Raw genomic sequence first — 22,313 nt, 5'->3', positions numbered from 1 at the left:
TAAATATGCTCAGTAAAGCTAAAATTAATGCTGTAGTGTAGCGCAATAGTGTTAGTTCAATTTATAGTGTAGTTTAGTTTTCGCCGAACTACCTGAATTTTTAAACTTCGCGCCTTTTCATGAATTTAGATGACAATGTAAATTTATTTAAGTGCTAAGTGTGAAATAGGCAATTTGAGATTAGACGAACTACTCGTGTAGTTATCATTTTAGTCTTTTACCCTAATTAAAAGTTATCCTTGAATTTTACCCAAAAAATGTTCTTTTCTGTTCATTCCACTTTAATTACGCCAAATTAATATGAAATTGACACTTAAATGTGGTTCCGCAGTATTGTTTTAGCTTATAAAATGAGTTTCAATAAATAATTTTCCCTAATTATCTTTTGCCGAACATTCGCGCCTTAAATGTTTTTCTATGATAATGTAAATTTATTTAAGTTTTAAATGAAAAAATCGGTTGGACGAACAACTCGTGTAATTTTATTATGAATTATTTAGTTTCATTAAAAATTATTCCTGTCTATTCGGAAAATATGGTTGTTTTGCGTTAATATCTCATTAATTATACTTAATTAAGTTGATATTAACGCTGTACCTTGGTTTATCAATTACTTTACAATATGAGTTTGATTTCTTCTAAACTTAATAGGAGTTTTTGTCTTTGCCGACGCGCTTGTATTTTTGCTTTTAAGTATACCTTTAAAATATCTACCTTCGGAAACTGAAAAATGGGCAATGAAGCTGTTTTAAGAAAAGGGTTTCCGTCCACCGCGACGTCTCCTTCGACTTATGTTTTGTATAATCAGAACAGGGTTAAACAAGACGGCCCAAGGGCTCGTAATAGTAGCCACATCGTACGAGTGAATAGCCCCTCTATACCCTACCCTAATGAGTGGATAACATAAATTAAAAGAAAATAAATATAAAAACCCCAAACATACAAATTCATAAGTATCCGACCCCACAGATAAAAATTCAAAAGTATCCGACCCCACAGATTAAGAGGTACCCCACCCCACATCACCCCGACATTTTCGAGATAAAATTTAAGGATAAAGTCTCGAGAATTCTATCAAGTCTCTATGGCAAGAAAATGAATATAAAAAACTAAAAGAAAAATAGAAAATAAATATAAAAATCTAAAATAAAAAAAATCAGAAGTGTCCGACCCCACAGATAAAAATTCAAAAGTATCCGACCCCACAGATAGAGAGGTACCCTCCCCCTATCCCCGACACTTTAGAGATAAACTTAAGAATAACAAGGGTGCCACCCAGCCAGGAGCGGTGTTGTGAAGTCTCTGATGTGACGTAAAATGTCAAAGTTTTGCCAAAATACGTGACGATTATTGTTCTTCGAAGCTTCCGTGGTGCAATGGTTAGCGCGTTCGGCTCTTAACCGAAAGGTTGGTGGTTCGAGCCCAGCCAGGAGCGGTGTTGTGAAGTCTCTGATGTGACATAAAATGTCAAAGTTTTGCCAAAATACGTGACGATTACATCAGAGACTTCACAACCCCGCTTCTGGCTGGGCTCGAACCACCAAACTTTCGATTAACAGCCGAACGCGCTAACCATTGCGCCACGGAAGCTTTGAAATTAAATGATCTTCAGGTATTGTGGAAAAACTTTGAATTTTTACGTTATTTATAAGACTTCACAACAACGCTCCAGGGTGGACTGAAACCAACAACCCTTCGGTTTACAGCCGAACGCGCTAACCATTGCAGCACAAAAGCTTTGAAAACAATTATCGTCACGTATTTTGGCAAAACTTTGATTTTTACGTCACATCAGAGACTTCACAACACCGCTCCTGGCTGGGCTCGAACCACCAACCTTTCGGTTAACAGCTGTACGCGCTAACCATTGCACCACGGAAGCTTTGAAGAACGATAATCGTCACGTATTTTGGCAAAACTTTGACTTTTTTCGTTACATAAGAGACTTCACAACACCGCTTCTGGCTGGGCTTGAACCACCAAACTTTCGATTAACAGCCGAACGCGCTAACCATTGCACCACGGAAGCTATGAAGAACAATAATCGTCACGTATTTTGGCAAAACTTTGACTTTTTTCGTTACATAAGAGACTTCACAACACCGCTTCTGGCTGGGCTTGAACCACCAAACTTTCGATTAACAGCCGAACGCGCTAACCATTGCACCACGGAAGCTTTGAAGAACGATAATCGTCACGTATTTTGGCAAAACTTTGACTTTTTACGTTACATCAGAGACTTCACAACACCGCTCCTGGCTGGGCTCGAACCACCAACCTTTCGGTTAGAGGCCGAACGCGCTAACCATTGCGCCACGGAAGGTTTGAAAAACTATTATCGTCACATATTTTGGCAAAACTTGATTTTTTACGTTACATCAGAGACTTCACAACACCGCTTCTGGCTGGGCTCGAACCACCAACCTTTCGGTTAACAGTTGTACGCGCTAACCATTCCGCCACGGAAGCTTTGTAGTTAAATTATCTTCAGGTATTGTAGAAAAACTTTGAATTTTTGCGTTATTTATAAGTCTTCACAACAACGCTCCCGGGTGGACTAAAACCAACAACCTTTCGGTTTACAGCCGAACGCGCTAACCATTGCACCACGGAAGCTTTGAAAAACAATTATCGTCGCGAATTTTCGCAAAACTTTGACTTTTTCGTTACTTAAGAGACTTCACAACACCGCTTCTGGCTGGGCTTGAACCACCAAACTTTCAATTAACAGCCGAACGCGCTAACCATTGCACCACGGAAGCTTTGAAAAACAATAATCGTCACGTATTTTGGCAAAACTTTGACATTTTACGTCACATCAGAGACTTCACAACACCGCTCCTGGCTGGGCTCGAACCACCAACCTTTCGGTTAAGAGCCGAACGCGCTAACCATTGCACCACGGAAGCTTCGAAGAACAATAATCGTCACGTATTTTGGCAAAACTTTGACATTTTACGTCACATCAGAGACTTCACAACACCGCTCCTGGCTGGGTGGCACCCTTGTTATTCTTAAGTTTATCTCTAAAGTGTCGGGGATAGGGGGAGGGTACCTCTCTATCTGTGGGGTCGGATACTTTTGAATTTTTATCTGTGGGGTCGGACACTTCTGATTTTTTTTATTTTAGATTTTAATATTTATTTTCTATTTTTCTTTTAGTTTTTTATATTCATTTTCTTGCCATAGAGACTTGATAGAATTCTCGAGACTTTATCCTTAAATTTTATCTCGAAAATGTCGGGGTGATGTGGGGTGGGGTACCTCTTAATCTGTGGGGTCGGATACTTTTGAATTTTTATCTGTGGGGTCGGATACTTATGAATTTGTATGTTTGGGGTTTTTATATTTATTTTCTTTTAATTTATGTTATCCACTCATTAGGGTAGGGTATAGAGGGGCTATTCACTCGTACGATGTGGCTACTATTACGAGCCCTTGGGCCGTCTTGTTTAACCCTGTTCTGATTATACAAAACATAAGTCGAAGGAGACGTCGCGGTGGACGGAAACCCTTTTCTTAAAACAGCTTCATTGCCCATTTTTCAGTTTCCGAAGGTAGATATTTTAAAGGTATACTTAAAAGCAAAAATACAAGCGCGTCGGCAAAGACAAAAACTCCTATTAAGTTTAGAAGAAATCAAACTCATATTGTAAAGTAATTGATAAACCAAGGTACAGCGTTAATATCAACTTAATTAAGTATAATTAATGAGATATTAACGCAAAACAACCATATTTTCCGAATAGACAGGAATAATTTTTAATGAAACTAAATAATTCATAATAAAATTACACGAGTTGTTCGTCCAACCGATTTTTTCATTTAAAACTTAAATAATTTTACATTATCATAGAAAAACATTTAAGGCGCGAATGTTCGGCAAAAGATAATTAGGGAAAATTATTTATTGAAACTCATTTTATAAGCTAAAACAATACTGCGGAACCACATTTAAGTGTCAATTTCATATTAATTTGGCGTAATTAAAGTGGAATGAACAGAAAAGAACATTTTTTGGGTAAAATTCAAGGATAACTTTTAATTAGGGTAAAAGACTAAAATGATAACTACACGAGTAGTTCGTCTAATCTCAAATTGCCTATTTCACACTTAGCACTTAAATAAATTTACATTGTCATCTAAATTCATGAAAAGGCGCGAAGTTTAAAAATGCAGGTAGTTCGGCGAAAACTAAACTACACTATAAATTGAACTAACACTATTGCGCTACACTACAGCATTAATTTTAGCTTTACTGAGCATATTTAATTTGAAATTCACCCTCAACGTCCATTTCCTGGAAAGAGCATAATCCAGATGGATACTAATTAAATTATAATTCTGAGAGAGCGGTAGCTCTCTTAGATAAGACTTCATACTGCTCTTAATGTATAAGGAGGGTTTTTTGTTTGGCTGTAGTTTTTTTTTTGTATTGCATAAATTGTTTTGAAAAAATTGCACAGAACTACAATTCTGGCCCACAATATGTGGTTAAAATTTCAAAGAGATTCATTAATTAGTTAATTTTATAAAAAATAAAGTTGCTAAGGGTGGTTTTCATTTCCATAAAATTCATCACACCTTTTGTTGAAAAACTGGAATTTTTCCCATAGAAATAACATGGGAAATTTTTGGAAAAAAACATTCCGGTTAATCCGATTTTAGAAAAACTATACGTTTGTTAGACTTGAAAACGGTTTTAAATGGAAGGTACAACACCTAACATTCCGCTAAGCAATTTTCATTGACTATAATTAAGTCTAAGAATGTTTAAATTTAAATTTTCAAAACCATTCCAATCTGCGATATTTAAGCAGTGTAAAGAGTCAGTTTATGATGTTAGCACTTTTAAATCTATTAGGTTCAAATCTCGTGGTGGTTGAAAAACAAGGGGACCTAGCTTTGTGTGAGCTAACAAGTTAAGTTGGAAAAGGTCCCCCACACTGCCTTTGGTACTTGTAGGTACTTGTGGGTACTTGTGAGTGTTTGTAGGTACTTGTGGGTGCTTGTAGGTACTTGAACCATTGCACTACGGAAGCTTTGAAAAACAATTATCGTCGCGAATTTTGGCAAAACTTTGACTTTTTTCGTTACATAAGAGACTTCACAACCCCGCTTCTGGCTGGGCTCGAACCACCAACCTTTCGGTTAACAGCTGTACGCGCTAACCATTGCACCACGGAAGCTTTGAAGTACGATAATCGTCACGTATTTTGGCAAAACTTTGACTTTTTTCGTTACATAAGAGACTTCACAACACCGCTTCTGGCTGGGCTCGAACCACCAACCTTTCGGTTAAAACCCGAACGCGCTAACCATTGCGCCACGGAAGCTTTGAAAAACAATTATCGTCACATATTTTGGCGAAACTTTGATTTTTTACGTTTAATCAGAGACTTCACAACCCCGCTTCTGGCTGGGCTCGAACCACCAACCTTTCGGTTAACAGCTGTACGCGCTAACCATTGCGCCACGGAAGCTTTGAAATTAAATGATCTTCAGGTATTGTGGAAAAACTTTGAATTTTTACGTTATTTATAAGACTTCACAACAACGCTCCCGGGTGGACTAAAACCAACAACCCTTCGGTTTACAGCCGAACGCGCTAATCATTGCACCACGGAAGCTTTGAAAAACAATTATCGTCGCGAATTTTGGCAAAACTTTGACTTTTTTCGTTACATAAGAGACTTCACAACACCGCTTCTGGCTGGGCTTGAACCACCAAACTTCCGATTAACAGCCGAACGCGCTAACCATTGCAGCACAAAAGCTTTGAAAACAATTATCGTCACGTATTTTGGCCAAACTTTGACTTTTTACGTCACATCAGAGACTTCACAACACCGCTCCTGGCTGGGCTCGAACCACCAACCTTTCGGTTAAAACCCGAACGCGCTAACCATTGCGCCACGGAAGCTTTGAAAAACAATTATCGTCACATATTTTGGCGAAACTTTGATTTTTTACGTTATATCAGAGACTTCACAACCCCGCTTCTGGCTGGGCTCGAACCACCAAACTTTCGATTAACAGCCGAACGCGCTAACCATTGCGCCACGGAAGCTTTGAAATTAAATGATCTTCAGGTATTGTAGAAAAACTTTGAATTTTTACGTTATTTATAAGACTTCACAACAACGCTCCAGGGTGGACTAAAACCAACAACCCTTCGGTTTACAGCCGAACGCGCTAACCATTGCAGCACAAAAGCTTTGAAAACAATTATCGTCACGTATTTTGGCAGAACTTTGATTTTTACGTCACATCAGAGACTTCACAACACCGCTCCTGGCTGGGCTCGAACCACCAACCTTTCGGTTAACAGCTGTACGCGCTAACCATTGCACCACGGAAGCTTTGAAGAACGACAATCGTCACGTATTTTGGCAAAACTTTGACTTTTTTCGTTACATAAGAGACTTCACAACACCGCTTCTGGCTGGGCTTGAACCACCAAACTTTCGATTAACAGCCGAACGCGCTAACCATTGCACCACGGAAGCTATGAAGAACAATAATCGTCACGTATTTTGGCAAAACTTTGACTTTTTACGTTACATCAGAGACTTCACAACACCGCTCCTGGCTGGGCTCGAACCACTAACCTTTCGGTTAGGGGGGACGTAAAAGGAGGCCGGGCTATTTCGCCTCTCCTCAGTCGGAAAATACGTAGTTTTCGACATTCGCTTCGCGTTTACGTGAGTTTTCTGGTCCGTGACCAAATAAGGATTTTTTAAACTAGACATTAGGCCAGCGACTTTCCTGCACGTCGTCTGCTAAACCAAAGAAGTGGATAATTAAAATATTAGAATTTTAATGGTACCCTTGAACTTTCTCAGTAGTCTCGTGGACCACTGACCCCCCTCCGATTTAATTTTTGAACTGGACCAGGCAATTTTTAAACTGGTCATTGTAAAAAATTGTATTATGTTAATTACAATAAGAGTACAAACTTTTATTGATTTACGTTTTTTTTGAAGTATTATTATAAATAAATGTTTGATTGAGCTAAATTTATGGTCCCCTTTATATATGTTTCTGCTTAGTGCAGATTTTGAAAATGTAAAACTGTTTCTTAACATTCTTAATTAAAATGAAGACTGAAGGAACAGATATTAATCAAAAATGTCTTGATTAGAATCAAGACCTAAAAAGTATCGATAAGTCTGAGGTTATCACTTGTCTGAAGGATCAGATATTAATTTTTCTATTTAATTGAAACTTAAATGCATGCTTAAGAAAAAACAACGTTCCATTACCGTTTTCCGTTGAAATAAATTATTTTACTGGTAATCAATTTCAAAAATTTACTTATCTCGGCTTTTCGACCACAATTCCATTACCCGAAAACATTTTATCATTACATTAATTACTTTTGGGAGATAACGTGTCAAAATAACCTATAAAACAATAAAAAACTGTAATAGCGGTCTGTTTAGCCATGACAAGAACCTTTTAAAAGTTACAAGCACTATATAACCCTTTCGAGACTAACAGGACCTGAGCAAACTATTTCATCATGTGCGACCTCGGCCTTGAAACTCTCTCATAGTCCCAGTGTGTGTAGAACATAATTTTTCGCTGTTATCTGCCAAAATCAATCTTTCTAGGTAGTGCCGCCTCCTCACTTGAATTTTTCATGATATATTAAGGTTTGAACGAACAAAATTCAAGATTACCATTTTCACTACCATGTCCCTCTGCTAACTTGAAGCAAACTTTCCTCTCTTTCTGCTGCTCATTACCGGTGCCATTCCCTTGACTTTTTGTTCGTTATAACTACTATCATGAGTTTATTTATTTCAAACCAAAATATAAAAAAATTGGATTTTTTTCCTTTTGTGCTACTTAAAATTTACAAATGTATATAACGTTGTCCGTGCCATATCAAATAGTCTCTAACCATTGTTAGAAACTAGAGAGAGAAATTGGGCAGTAACACTGATCATGCCCTGAACTATGAGAAAGAACAATACGACGGTTGACTAAAGTACACTTGATATTACATCATTTTGCAAAACCGCGAGTAAAAATCTAACTGTCCCTATTGAATTTGGCGCCATTGGTTTTAGAATAATTAAAATGTTCCACTGCGAAGCGTGCCGGTCACGAATGGGGATGTAACGTCTTTAGGAACCTTTTAAAACGCAAAACCATACACGTACTCTCCCAAAAGTAATTAATGTAATGATAAAATGTTTTCGGGGAATGGAATTGTGGTCGAAAAGCCGAGATAAGTAAATTTTTGAAATTGATTACCAGTAAAATAATTTATTTCAACGGAAAACGGTAATGGAACGTTGTTTTTTCTTAAGCATGCATTTAAGTTTCAATTAAATAGAAAAATTAATATCTGATCCTTCAGACAAGTGATAACCTCAGACTTATCGATACTTTTTAGGTCTTGATTCTAATCAAGACATTTTTGATTAATAAAAACTGTCTTTGCGACAAAGATGAGAAAAAGTAAGAGATAATTGCCGGAAGTAACAGAAATTCAAATTTTGACTTTTGTAGACATGATTATTAAACATTGAATATTTTAAAAAATTGCTTATCTTAGTTTTTTCACCAAAATACCTTTAGTAAAAGTATTTTATTGTGAAATATCTGCATAACATTACGCATATCTGGGAGCACCGCCGTGCTCCCAGCCAAGTCGAGCACTGACATCCTTTTCTCGAAGCAACTCGTGGCACTTTTAAACCCACTGTAACTTCGTGATGGTTAGAGGTAAAAGTCTGAAATTTTGCTTGCCGCGAGGACTGTCAATCCTAGCTCTAGTTTCCAAATTTCAAGTTCCTACCCTATATACTTTTCGAAATATCGCAGGTGAAATTTACCTTATTTTGTCACTCACTCACTCACTCACTCACCGATCATCAAAATTCTAAGGTACTTCTAGAGGAGATAGAAACTTAAAATTCAGGATTTAGTTTTCATTTATTTTATAAAGCACAGAAAAATTAAAACATCCCGAAATTTTTATAAAATTGTTCTTTAGTTCTTTATTTATAGGATATCGCGTACAATCTTTTAAGCATATTCTCTGCGGGTCGAAAGGGGTAATTCAGCGTAAATATGGACAAACGTTAGCGATTATATTGGCAAACGAAGTACCACGAGAGGGTCTTGTTTTAATATAACTACCGAAGTATAACGAGAGGGTCTACAAAAAGAAGTGAGATCCTATGAAAAACATTAACATGTACAAAAATGGGCCAAGCCTCGCCTCGTGCCCTTTCCGCTGTAAAACGTTCTGAGATCCCATGTAGAGCCAAGTCTGCCTTTTGATCTCATTCAATCGCCAATTGAACAATTATGTTATAAATTAAGTCCTTTTCCTAGTTAATAACCAATATTCTTTGACTCTATCATTATTATACATCTTTGTTCGTATCAAAAATATCGTGACTTGGCAAGCGCGTGTACATAAGGTTATGCATGACTCTTCTTATAAACTTGTACATATCCCCTCGACCATAAACGATTTAGTGAATATCCCTTCGATTATTTTAAAATCGGCAACGATTTAGTGAATTTCCCCTCGACTTCCTTTTAATATTACTTACCTGCGATTGCCAAGTCACGATATTTTTGATACGAACAAAGATTTATAATAATGATAGAGTCAAAGAATATTGGTTATTAACTAGGAAAAGGACTTAATTTATAACATAATTGTTCAATTGGCGATTGAATGAGATCAAAAGGCAGACTTGGCTCTACATGGGATCTCAGAACGTTTTACAGCGGAAAGGGCACGAGGCGAGGCTTGGCCCATTTTTGTACATGTTAATGTTTTTCATAGGATGCATTTTACTTTCTATTAAAAATATACAGTTAGGTTTGAGTATTCGGCTCTATAAGGAGAATAAAATATACTGAAAATCGATGATCGCTGATAAAATAAAACTAGTATTGAGACCTAACAAAATGTGTTAGTTAATTGACTATAACCCAAGGGATTGAGCATAGCACGAAGGGTCGGTCATTCGAAGAAATCATCATTCTCGAAATCGACATACATACACAAATATACACACAGACACGCCCAGTGTAATACCTCTCCATGACGTCATCGTCACTCGGAATGGTAAAGAGTGAGATAAAAAAATCTGTTTTATCAGGGTTTTTTTAAAGGCATAATGAAATGGTCAGACAGTTTTTTCATCGATTTATAATCACATAAAAATCAATAACGAAATTTAGTGAAACCTTTATAGATAAAAGCGATAAAAAAGGTCCCCCCTTTACCGAGTTGAAATGATAGGCGTTTCGTATGTTATCAAATTATTTTAGCTGCTAGGCCATTTAGAGAAGGTTGTTTAAGTTTTAACAGGAGCTAATATGGTTTTCGAAGCCGGACATAAGAAAATAGGAAATAAGATGATAGCAAGGTGCTTGTACCAACGGTACCTAAATTGACAAGTGCCCCTCGATCAGATTCACAAAATTGTTCATTTTCGAGAAATAGCGAAGGAATTGGGCGTTAGTTCAAGAAGTCAAGAAAATGCAGCAAAAATGTTTAGGGGAAGATTCATAAACGATTATAAGAGTAGTGACCCAACGGAAGAAGAAGGACTGAAAACGATTTTTATGAAATTAGTTAATTCAACAACTACCGAAGCTGACCCTTCTGAATCAACATCAAATGAAATTCAAACAAGATGGGGAGATTTATTGAAAGAAAATTATACGCCCAAGTCAGGCATGGCATCAAATACCGCATCTAGATTGTCAAATTTCAGTCCTAAGTTTGTATAAATTATTTAATTGTATTGAAAATCTGTTAAATCTATAAGTTAATTTTATTTTATTTTTCATTTAGTTGTCAGTCAACTCCCATTAAAGAACAAGATGCAAGGAACAATTGTGTAAGTTGGTTTTTTTTTAGCAGCTTAACAATGAAATTAGTAAAATTACACTGTATTTCCACCAATTAGGATGAAGAAGATTTAATGGCGGATAATTTAACCCTAACTGGTCCTGAAATCACAGTGTCAAATATGACAGGCTCTCATGTCCCATTGCCCAATCAGACTGTCTTGTCTGAATCTCTTATGTCTTTTCTTAAACAAGAAGAGGAGGCAAAAGCAACGCCATGATTTTAATTAAGAGAGGATGGTCCTAAATAGTGTTCCTGGCTTTTTGAAGTACAAAACTTGGGCCTAAATAGAAACAGCCTTTTATTAATGAAGTCTTAAGGCACCATCTCGATTAAATCCGCTACGTTTTTCAATATATTAAATAACTAAATCTAACAGAAGAGCATGTTTGCGCCATTCTTCAAAGGGTTCTAATTCTACATTAATAAAAACTGTCTTTGCAGACAAAGACTAGAAAAAGTAAGAGATAAGTTTATAAATTAATTGCCTGAAGTAACAGATATTAATTTCATGATAAAATGTTTTCGAAAATGTAATTGTTCTTGAAAAAGCGTAGATATGTAACTTTTTAAATAAATTTAGAGGGACTAGATCGATTAACAGTAAAGTCAGTTGATTGAATTAAATATTGATTAAGGATTGAGTGGATAAAAATAACTAGAAAAGAATTTCAATATCTGAAACTTCAGTCAATTGATAAACCTCACACATATCGTTTGTTTTTTCGGCCTTGGTCCAAACCAAGACGTTTTTATATAATATCTGTCACTTCAGTCTTAATGTAATTAAATTTTGAATAATTATGTTTGCTTTACCGTCATACATTAGCACTCTAAAATATAATGGTGCATTCAAACACCATATATGCTGTTTTTTCCAGTGCCAAAAAAGACATCATTTAGGGTGTACTTTAACCCCATTTCTATGATCAATTCACGCCATTTACTAATATTATTTGGAAGTATTAAGGAAATATTAGGCATTTAAGCACCATTTACAGTGGCTTTACACATCTTTGTTTTTGACAATCTGTTGAACTTCTAATATTACTTAGTTTAATGGTTTTAAAAGTAGGGAAAAAGTATGCTACCTATGTCACATTATTAAACCAAGTGAAGTGAAATAATTGTTAAATATTTATTATAAACACTACACCACAGACACGTGGTAAGTCTAAGTTTTCCAAGAGATCTAACTAATTATTATATCCAATCACGATGGTCAAAACATGTATCTACCAGGATTCGAACCTGGGACCTTCCGCGTGTGAAGCGGACGTGATAACCACCACACTACAGATACGTAATAACACTGAGTTTTCCAAGAGATCTAGCTAATTATTATGTCCAATCACGATGGTCAAAGCCGTACTTCTGTAATTAACTAAAATTAACATACTTAGACTTAATTGTTTTGATCAAACTGGCTGATAGCACACCCTGAATACTTAATTGTTAATTTAAGATAATTCCGAAAAGTATCTTCACTGTAGTTTTTAAGTTATCGGTGGGGAAAAATCACGAAAAACCCATGTTAATCTCCATAGGAAATTAGCAAAAGCGGGAGAATATTACTTTGGAAAGCAGTTCTTTTTCAAATTCTCAGCAAGCCCAAGGAATAGGTAAGTTTCCTAATAGTTAACCTAGGTTGTGCATATTTTAACAGGGTTCAAATTTTTCAAGTTGTTTGAAATTCAGCTTCAGGTGACCAAATCTATGGCCTAGGCCTGCTATTTGAGAAGAATATTGGAACACCGTTAAATATAACTGAGCCAATGGTAGAAAATGAAGAATCTTCTGAAAATAGTACAGTTTGGACTACAACTGCTACATTACCGCTGAGTGGAACAACTCCAGTTTTAGATCAACCATCAAATTTCACAAATACAGAAACTGCATCATTTTTGATAAATGAGCGCACCTCGGAATCAGAATGACTTACACTTAAATGGAAGTATATTCTCAGAAAAAACTAGCCCGAGAATTTTTAGGATATCAGATGGAAAACTTAGATGCATGTGATTGGTCCTTGGAAATGTTGCACGAATCTGAAGCCAATGTACATGGTTTAAAATGCCTAAGATTTAGAAGAAGTGGGAATAGTTTATTTGTAGTTGAATTATCGAAAAATCTTACACAAAAAATTTTTTTTTGCAATACAATAATTCCTGCCGATCAATAGGTTTTCTTGTCAAGTTCTGTAAAATTCAGCAACTCCATTAAGTGTTTCAAAGATCTGCTGGATGTGTTACTTTAAATTGATAATTGGAAAACTTGCCAAAGCATTGATGGAGAATTTTTTACGTATTTTAAAGACAAAAATCTATAGACTGCATATGTTTGCATGGTAACCCAATCAATTCGATCCTAAAATTGTGAGAAATTATTTCTTAGCCAATTTTCAACACTTTGCCGGTCTTGCCGAAAAACGAAGATTGTTTAGAGAATCGAAAACGAAAAGTAAAATTCTTTGGAAAACGTGCCAATTTTCGTAACATGCAGCCTTGCAAATATGATCTGCACTCAGGTAGAAAATGACCCATTCGCAAAACATCGCATCGATGCCTATATCAAATCCCTTTTGTCTTTTAGGGAATGGACAGTGCAGTTGACCGACGGATGTTTATCATTTTTGCAAAAGATGCAATAACCCGCTTTCTTTGTTTGTGTAAATAGTACGGATGCTGAAGAAACAGCGGCTCCGCGTCCGTTACGCGTATAGCCATACTTGTTATGTGTTTTATGACGGAAATCAGTCTTTGCTTTTACGGGGTATTTATCTCTCTCTGACCATTTGCTCCCTGAGGAGGAGGCTCCAAAGAGGTTGGTTCCCAAAATATTAGCCCTTTCTCGGCTTTCTACATCCTTTCTTAAAAAGTCTACCAGAGTTTCCGCGTTCCAATCATCGTCCGAAACGCGTGTACGACTGTACCCTAAACGAATTTCTTCCGGAATGCTTTGCAAAATCGAGGGGGCTAAACACGTGTTTTTGGAGGCCGCGTCAATACCCAACCCTTTTAAACTCCTTAAATTTACTTCACAAATTTCTAAAAGTTGGCGTAAGGCCTTTATATCTCTAGTTGATTTGACAGGTGTTAAGTTAATCAAATTGTTCATGTGAGTTAGCATTATTAAATCTGACTTGCCAAATCTGTTTTTTAAGTCTTTAACTATTTCATCATAAGCTTCATCTGAAGCGTTATTGTTTGTAATAGCACCCTTTTCTTCACCTTCTAGCTATGAAACTAAATAATTAAATTTCTCTATCTTTGGGATGGTTTCATCATCATCCACAGCAGCCTTAAATCTGCTCCAGAAAGAGTTGAATTGAGTTATGTCCCCTCCATATTTTGGCATGTCCAAGCGGGGCAATTTGGTATTTGTTCTTCTCGTGGCATTGGTAAAAAAGACAAATGATATTTTTCAAATCTAATGAGATAACGCCCACCTAGTTGAAAATTGCCCTTTTTTATATGCGGGAGCCATTCTTAATGAGAATTTCGATGCTAGTAGGTTGTCAAATAAACTACCGGTATATTGTTGTTGTTGGAAATTGGATATTAAGTCAAATTAAGTGGTTGTAAAGAGCCAGCAGGTTTTTGCCGCTTCTTTTGTGAGTATTTAATTTTTGTATGTAAAATGGAGGAAGATAAAGTTAAGAGTAAGGATGAAATGCGGAAGCGCAAAGCGCGGGAAAGGATGAGGGCAAAAAGGTCGACCTTTTTATTGGATACTTAAGGTTATATAATCTTCTCGACACGGAGAGGTAATATTTTGGTTTTCCCAACTTGTTATTCTTTTGACAACACTTTCAACCAAGATTTAGTCATTTAATAACACTTTCAACCTAGATTTAGTTATTTAACAAAACTTTCAGCCAAGATTAGTCATTTAACCACGCTTTTAACCTAGATTTAGTCATTTAACAACACTTTCAGCCAAGACGTAGTCATTTAACCACGCTTTTCACCAAGATTTAGTCCTTTAACAACACTTTCAGCCAAGATGTAGTCATTTAACCACGCTTTTAACCAAGATTTAGTCCTTTAACAACACGTTCGACAACGTTTTACAATTTTAGCAACTCTGTTTATTTGTTTTAAAGTAGTTTCAACTCTTCGCGTATTTTACGGTTTTTTTAATTTTTCTCAGCGTTGTTTATGCCTGGTCATCTTTTCCTAATTTTTTTATCGGCCAAAATTATTGTCAACCTTAACAGTGTCTTTCTACGTGTGTTTTCTAGGTTTTTAAGTTTTTACGTCGCAAATTCGCAATATAACACAGTATTACGGAATCCACATTGACGTCATCCATCTCACTTGGTTCAAACTTGGTGTAATACGATTGACAACTTCATCCCAATCCGGATTACTTTCTAGGTAGTGTAAACTCAACATGATTCCTCGACGTGTCAACTCCCTCTCTCAAAACTACGCTCTACTTTAAAAAAACCCAAGCTACCCCATCTTAAACCATAGTAATAGGTATGATTCTCTTAATACCTTGCCCATCGGCGGGCTACCACCTGATTTCCAAGCGTGATATGTGCCATAGATCAAGGATGTTTAACCTCTCGGTCGAGAAGTTAAATAGAAGTGGGAAGTCCAGCTGAACGATGGCGTACACGGCTTCGTCGCCAAGGTGGTTCGAAACGAGGGGTCGGATATGTACTATTTCATGTACCATTTCTTTTGAGTTATCAGTATAATCCGAACTAGTGAGTGACCACCCAGTGATTACACCTGAATTCTATAGAAATTCATTAGACTATTACACCGGAAACCCTACGCCACAGTTTAACGCCAGCGTTATGAATTGTGATGGGTTTAAGTAAATAAACAGGGTGTTATAATTGGTGTGATAAATAGTACTAATATAATTGCAATTTTAGAATAATTGCCTTCATAAGGAATTTGTTGTTAACAAGCATACTTGTAGAGGGTGTTGGTGACATCACCGCCGAACAGCTGCACCCCATGTATGAGTTTTTAATTATATAAATAGTATAGGGAATTGTATATTTATTTACATCTGTATTTAGCCCGGAGAGGAATGAGGATGATTTTAGATACACCCCGACTGGAGCCTACATAAACCCTAACTGAGACGGCTTTAGGTACTTTATTAATTAGTTTTCAACATAATTATGCATTGTCATTTAATAATTTGTTCGATTATTTCATTGTTTTAAGTGTCTTGGCTGCGATCTACGCGATATTCATTAGGAGGAGGGACGCCCGGACAATCAACCCCGGCGATGCCGAGATGGTCCCTCAATTGCTGAAATTTGACCGGACGGTCCTAAACCACATAAATCGTTTCATTTTAAGAGAAACTTTAGGAAATTTAGAGGATGCATACGTGTATAATTAAAAACATTTTATAGTTGTTATTTAATTCGACTTATTCGTCTCTTAAATGACTTTGTACAATTTCCCTGTGATTATAAATCCACTCGTAAAATAATATCCATTTAGATAGCGCTTAAATACTTCTTATCATTACGTACAGTTTTATGATTAAACATGCATGTAATCATCGGACCGTCATCATCGATTTCCTTAACTTTGGGACATCCTACTCCATTTAAGTCTATAACTTCCCGATTAATACGGTTCAACCAAAAGTGAGATTGTGATGATGGTTTAACTTGGGGTCCTGGTTATTTAAACTATTCAATAAGATCATCGTCCTAGCTTTGACTGTACATTAATGGTGTTTACGCCGTGGGATTTTTCGGGAAGATTATTGTCGACAATCTACAACTTTGACTGTGCATTTTACGTCATGGCCTTAAACAACGTTAACCTGGGTTTTACGGGGTATTTTTAATTTTCTGGAATGATCTAGAATATTCGGTAGAGCTGGGTTTTTTGGGGATTCTTTATTTTTCCCCAACGTTATCTGGAGATTCATACCCCCTTAACCATTTGATTAATACCGGAGAAATTAATGGTTCAAATTTTAATATAATTAACATATTAAAATACTGTTTATTTCTTAAATCATAATTCATCCTATCTTCATACTCCAATGTATGTACTTCTACATCCGAGAATCGAACACGCTTCATTGACCTGTCAATCAAAAACACCCCTTGCAGGTGCGGGGATGAGAGGGGTGAGTCAATCAAAAAAACGCCCACTAGTAGGTCTGAGAGAGGGGTGAGTCAATCAAAAAGGCATAAGTTTTCTCACCCGCCATCTTGCAATCCTCAATCCTCAATCATCATATCCTTAATCCTCATATCCTCAATCCTCAATCCTCCCTGCCTTCCACTGTACTCTTTTGGGATCGGCATTTATGTACTACTGATGTCAACAAGGCGTCCTAACGTGGCCAGAGCGGGCAGCCGGCAAGGGGAGAGGAACCGGGGAAGGTAACTTGACGTCACGCGCAAAGACCCTATAGTTCTTCGTATAAAATCTGCTTAGATAAGTTGAGAAAATGGCTACACAATGATTCCAATTAGCCGTATGTATTGTTTCGACCTCTATGAACACCCAAAAAAACCAACCCTAGAGACTCCCCAAAAATCGTAAAGCCGTACGATATAGTTTTCAAAGATTACCAGCTAGAAAAGCCAGCTTTGAAGACATTTTTCTTTTCTTTCGAAAGATGATTTTAGGTCCTATAGGAAGAGATGCGAATCCTATCCTATTTTCCCCTCAAACTTAAACCTCTCGTAGTGAGCGAGTTTTTGTATAAGACAAAGTCCCAAAGAGCAGAAGAGGAAAAGTTTATATTTAGATTTCCTCACCACCACCATCCATTCCACATGATCCCCCTTCCTTCAGTTCTGGCTGGGGCAAACTGTAAACCTTGGAGGCGCGGAGTAGTAAGATTCATCCCTCTAAAACTACAGACTCCAAGCGGTTTTTAGTCTGCGAGCTTAGGCCTAAAAGTTTTGCACCCTTCGTAAGTTTTTTTTCTTCTTTTTCAGAATCAGAACGTCCTCAAAATAACCAAAAAAAACCTTCCAGAAATTGTGGAAAAACCTCTGGCAAGAATTTCTCCAGTAGATAGCTAGCCCTCTTGAAAAAAAGAAGCCTTTAAGCCTAAGCTCCAAATTATTTTAAAAAGTTTAAATAATCGCGCGTCGCTTGTGGATTTAACCCTTTGAATTAATTCGATTAAATTAAATTAAATATGGCATCGGAAGAACGCGTAACTGTCAAACTCTTGGGCGGCAGTCCATGGGGTTTTCGTTTAACCGGTGGTGCTGGATCTGGACAACCTTTGGTCGTCAGCAAGGTAACTTTCAAAGTATTATCTTATCTATCTCGTAATTGCGAGAGCTAGCTAACTCTTTTTGGACTAATGCCCGGGAAAATGTTAGATTTGTATAATAGATTGGCCCAGCCAAATTTGTTAACATTTTATATATGTATTGCGCCTTATCCAGCTATACACGAATGGTTTATTCTCTACCATGAATATTTATCAACAAACTTTGTGTATACCCCTAAAACATAATATAATTTGCGTGACTGGCAAAGTTACATACGCTGCGTTTTGTTTTCGAATGATTCATGGTGTCTTTGCACTGGTTTTAAGCTACGATTCCATGTTATTGGTAGTATTTTAAAAATTCTTCAGGGTACTACTACTACAACTACTACCACCGAGTTTTAAAAAGTTGAAAGGCGGGTGAAATTGTGCCAATGTAAGCGTAATTCTTAATTTTCAAAAGATGGTGGCGCAAATACAGACTTTAAGGAGACTCGAGTCTTGCGTAATGTAGTTTTAAATCATACGCGACAGAGATGTCTCGAGTATAATTAGTTAGAATGAGGTTAATATTCAATTGATGATCTATTTTAATGTTTTTACCTCTCCGTGTGACGTAGTCCAGGAGAGGTTCTGTAACGGCCGTGTCTGTCTGTGTGTCTGTCTGTCCGTTGTTACACCCACGTGACCGCGTTCGCAGTTGTCGTATCGGAGCAAACGTGTTCCCAAAGTCCGGACCGCATTGACAGTTCACAGAAATTTGGAAAATTGTATTTCTCTCCGTTTTCGACTCTATACTTGAGTTCTCACACCACCATCTTCTATTCTTTGTCAATCCCACATTGACACGAGTCTGCACTTACACTGGCTTCTAACACCACCATCCACTGGTCTTCCGTCTATTCCACATAGACACCAATCTGTATCATTGGCTTCTAACACCACCATCCACTGGTCTTCCGTATATTCCACATAGACACCAATCTGTATCATTGGCTTCTAACACCACCATCCACTGGTCTTCCGTCTATTCCACATAGACACCAATCTGTATCATTGGCTTCTAACATCACCATCCACTGGTCTTCCGTCTATTCCACATAGACACCAATCTGTATCATTGGCTTCTAACATCACCATCCACTGGTCTTCCGTATATTCCACATAGACACCAATCTGTATCATTGGCTTCTAACACCACCATCCACTGGTCTTCCGTATATTCCACATAGACATCAATCTTCTACTCCATTATCATCGTTTGGTTTTAGGATATACGCGGCGATCAGCTAGGGTTACGAGAAACTTCTAGCCTCCCTAAGGTGGGATCGCCACCAAAGGTTTTCGCAATTGCGCTTTTTCCTTACTATCATAATGGAAACGAATCGTATTGAAAGCGTTAGAATAGGCTAATAATAGACATGCGTAATAATAGGCTAATAATAATCATGAGTGATAACAACTGATAAATTTATAAAAACGCTTTTTGTTATCTAAAGTATGACGTCATGATTTTAAAAACGTCGAGAGACAATTGTAAGATTAAAATCATTCCTGTTGGTGATCTCGATATGTAAACTCAAGTTAATAAACTATTTTAATTTAACTTTAAAAACTTCATTATGTTACTCGGCGCACTACTGACTTAGCTTTAAAATAGAGCTAACATAATTCAGAAGTGGGGTGTTGTCCAATGGACCGAACTTAGACACTCAAACGACAAAAAAAACTCGGAATGTTTTATTTTTTGCGCGATATGGTCGAAAGTTACGAGAACGTGTTCCGAAGTCGAGGTAATTGAAAGCGGTTCGTGAAGGAACAGTTAACCACTGACAGTGACGAGGCTACGAATTCTGCCTCAAGGTTCGGCAAGCGACTAAAGGAAAAGGGTGAGAGAAAGGTCTACTCGACAAATTCAAGATCAAAGATCGCGAGGGCAAAGGCGGCAGCGAAGTATCCAACTACCACACGTTTACTTGGGAAAGGATTGAAGCCGACTTTTTCCAACGGAAAATCACGAGAAATTGAAGGAGTGTCGGTTGACTTAGAAGATAACGAAGTTAGTGGCCATACATTCATCGAGAGCGATTCACGCGAAGAATACGTACACCCAAATTTTGTCGACGGCGCCCTCCACGAAGGAAGGTACGATAATATCGGGATAAGGGACTTGGGACGAGAGTTTAACGAACAAGTCAGAGACCACGGGAGCGACTGCTTCGACGTTACGGAAACTTACAGAGAATCACCTTACGATAATTTCGACGTAAATCGTAAAGGTCCCAACGAAGATTCGCGGCGGACAATGACCGATACGAATCAAAACACGCAGGGAACGGCGGTGGCGGCCCCCCTTACGGGACTTGAGGATGCAATTAAGAATGTGGTTGCTACAGCGGTACAGCAAGCACTTTCTGCAATGACACAAGTTCAAGTACAGTTTCAACAACAGCTTATCACTGCTCAAAACAACCAAGCGAATCAGGTGAATAACCAACCACCGGCGGCTACTCCTACAGAACACCATCACTGGGGCGATACAGGAAAGTTAATACCAGACTTCGACCCTTCTACGTCTCCACACCAGACAGTTGATCTATGGATTAAGAAGGTTGATGAGACCGCGGCGGCCTATAATTGGTCAGACAGAGTTATTGTTAGCCACGCAGTATCCAAACTCAAGGGAACGGCTCGCATCTGGTATGAAGGACTATCAAGCGTCAATCATTCTTGGGATGAGTGGAAGGTGTTGTTGGTGGAATGGTTTCCCGTAGTAAAAGGAACTCAGAGACTTCATTGCGAAATGGAAGCGCGCGTTAAACAACGCAACGAATCGGTAGAAGCATATTGCCACGATAAAATGACGAAGGCTCGTTTGGCTGGAATTTTGGACTCGGCAATGATAGACTACTTGATAACTAATCTACGCGACGAGCAACTTATAATGTCATTAAGTACTCGAGACTACGCGTCACCCCAAGAGTTCTTGAAATACGTCAAGTTAATGGAAGAACGACTGGGCTTATTGAAAGAAAGTCAACCCAGTGGCGTCGCTAGGATTTTTTCACACATAGGCTGAAAAATTGGAGGCCCCCCAGGGGCGTCCAATTTTATATCCCCTTTGAAAACAGTTCAGGCCCGGACTTTAATTTTTTCCTCTCCGAGTGACGATGACGTCACGGAGAGGTATTACACCGGACGTGTCTGTGTGTCCGTGTGTCTGTCTGTCACCGCGTTCGCAGTTGGTAAATCGGAGCAAAGGTGTTTGCAATTTCCGCACACATTGATAATATTGTTGCTCTTAAACCACTACAACGCAGTAGTTCTCGATCTATAACACATAGACGCCACACTCTTCTTCCTGGCTTCTATACACCACCACCTTCTGTTCTTTCGTGCATTCCACATGCATATTTATTTAAATATTAAAGATAATCTTGTTTCTCTACTCAAAATTAATACGGAAAGAGTTAAAAAGCAGTCTATGTTTTTGTCTGTGTCCATTGTTACACTAGTGCGTCGCGTTAGCAGTTAGCCTTGTGTTGATGTGTTAAGAAATCATACAGAACCTTAATATTCCCTTTTTCCATAATATAAAGTGAATATGTGGAAGTATTTTTCGTAATCATGATGCATTTAGTACTTTTGTAGCTTTAAAGCTCTGTTTCATTTTGATATTCCAAAGATTTTTTTAATATTGTTATTTGAAATGGCTGTTTATATATTACTTAAGCTATACTACATCTGTATATAGAATAATCCTTGGTTTAGTGATTTCATGAAGAAAACTAAGACGTAGACTCCGGCGGGTATATTAAGTATCATCCGCAATAGGCTTAGTGAAACAAAGAGTAAATAATTGAGGCCTGAGGTGAAGTAAACTTTGGGCTTTGATTTTCGTGTCTGAAATGAAGAGACATCAACGGTTCAGAGTGAGCCGAAAGTTAAATACATTCTTAAATAATCAGGCTAAGATTTTATAATGGAAGAAAAGATCATGGTGGCAATTTAATTAGTAAAAAGGCTAATGGTAAACGGGTAGTAGGTACAGACTTATTATTCTCTTTATGGTGCGCATTGACTATTAGTGCGTCTAGCTACAATTGAGCTCTGGTGTTATTTAACGTTAACGTTAACATTCATGTTGGCAAACTAAGAATATTGTTGAGGTGAGACGAGACGATAGTGT

General features: G+C 37.5%; 1 long non-coding RNA gene and 4 other non-coding genes across 5 annotated transcripts; 2 read left to right on the top strand and 3 right to left on the bottom strand.

Annotated features, from left to right (window-relative positions):
- Window positions 1-1,362: 1,362 nt before the first annotated feature.
- TRNAK-CUU (transfer RNA lysine (anticodon CUU)) lies at window positions 1,363-1,435 on the top strand. The gene has a single exon. It is a non-coding gene; the product is annotated as a tRNA-Lys (tRNA).
- Window positions 1,436-2,543: 1,108 nt separating this feature from the next.
- On the bottom strand, window positions 2,544-2,616 carry TRNAY-GUA (transfer RNA tyrosine (anticodon GUA)). Its single transcript has one exon. It is a non-coding gene; the product is annotated as a tRNA-Tyr (tRNA).
- Window positions 2,617-2,836: 220 nt separating this feature from the next.
- TRNAK-CUU (transfer RNA lysine (anticodon CUU)) lies at window positions 2,837-2,909 on the bottom strand. The gene has a single exon. It is a non-coding gene; the product is annotated as a tRNA-Lys (tRNA).
- Window positions 2,910-9,455: 6,546 nt separating this feature from the next.
- On the top strand, window positions 9,456-10,666 carry LOC149656738 (uncharacterized). Its single transcript, XR_016369959.1, has 2 exons — window positions 9,456-10,421; window positions 10,484-10,666. It is a non-coding gene; the product is annotated as an uncharacterized LOC149656738 (long non-coding RNA).
- A 1,458-nt stretch (window positions 10,667-12,124) lies between these two features.
- TRNAV-CAC (transfer RNA valine (anticodon CAC)) lies at window positions 12,125-12,197 on the bottom strand. The gene has a single exon. It is a non-coding gene; the product is annotated as a tRNA-Val (tRNA).
- Window positions 12,198-22,313: the final 10,116 nt, after the last annotated feature.

Source organism: Phalangium opilio, unplaced genomic scaffold (genome assembly GCF_054372755.1).
Source record: "Phalangium opilio isolate 3A_F unplaced genomic scaffold, DU_Popi_V2 ptg000077l_1, whole genome shotgun sequence".
Taxonomy (NCBI): Eukaryota; Metazoa; Arthropoda; class Arachnida; order Opiliones; family Phalangiidae; genus Phalangium; species Phalangium opilio.
This window is presented reverse-complemented; position numbering and strand designations above follow the sequence as displayed.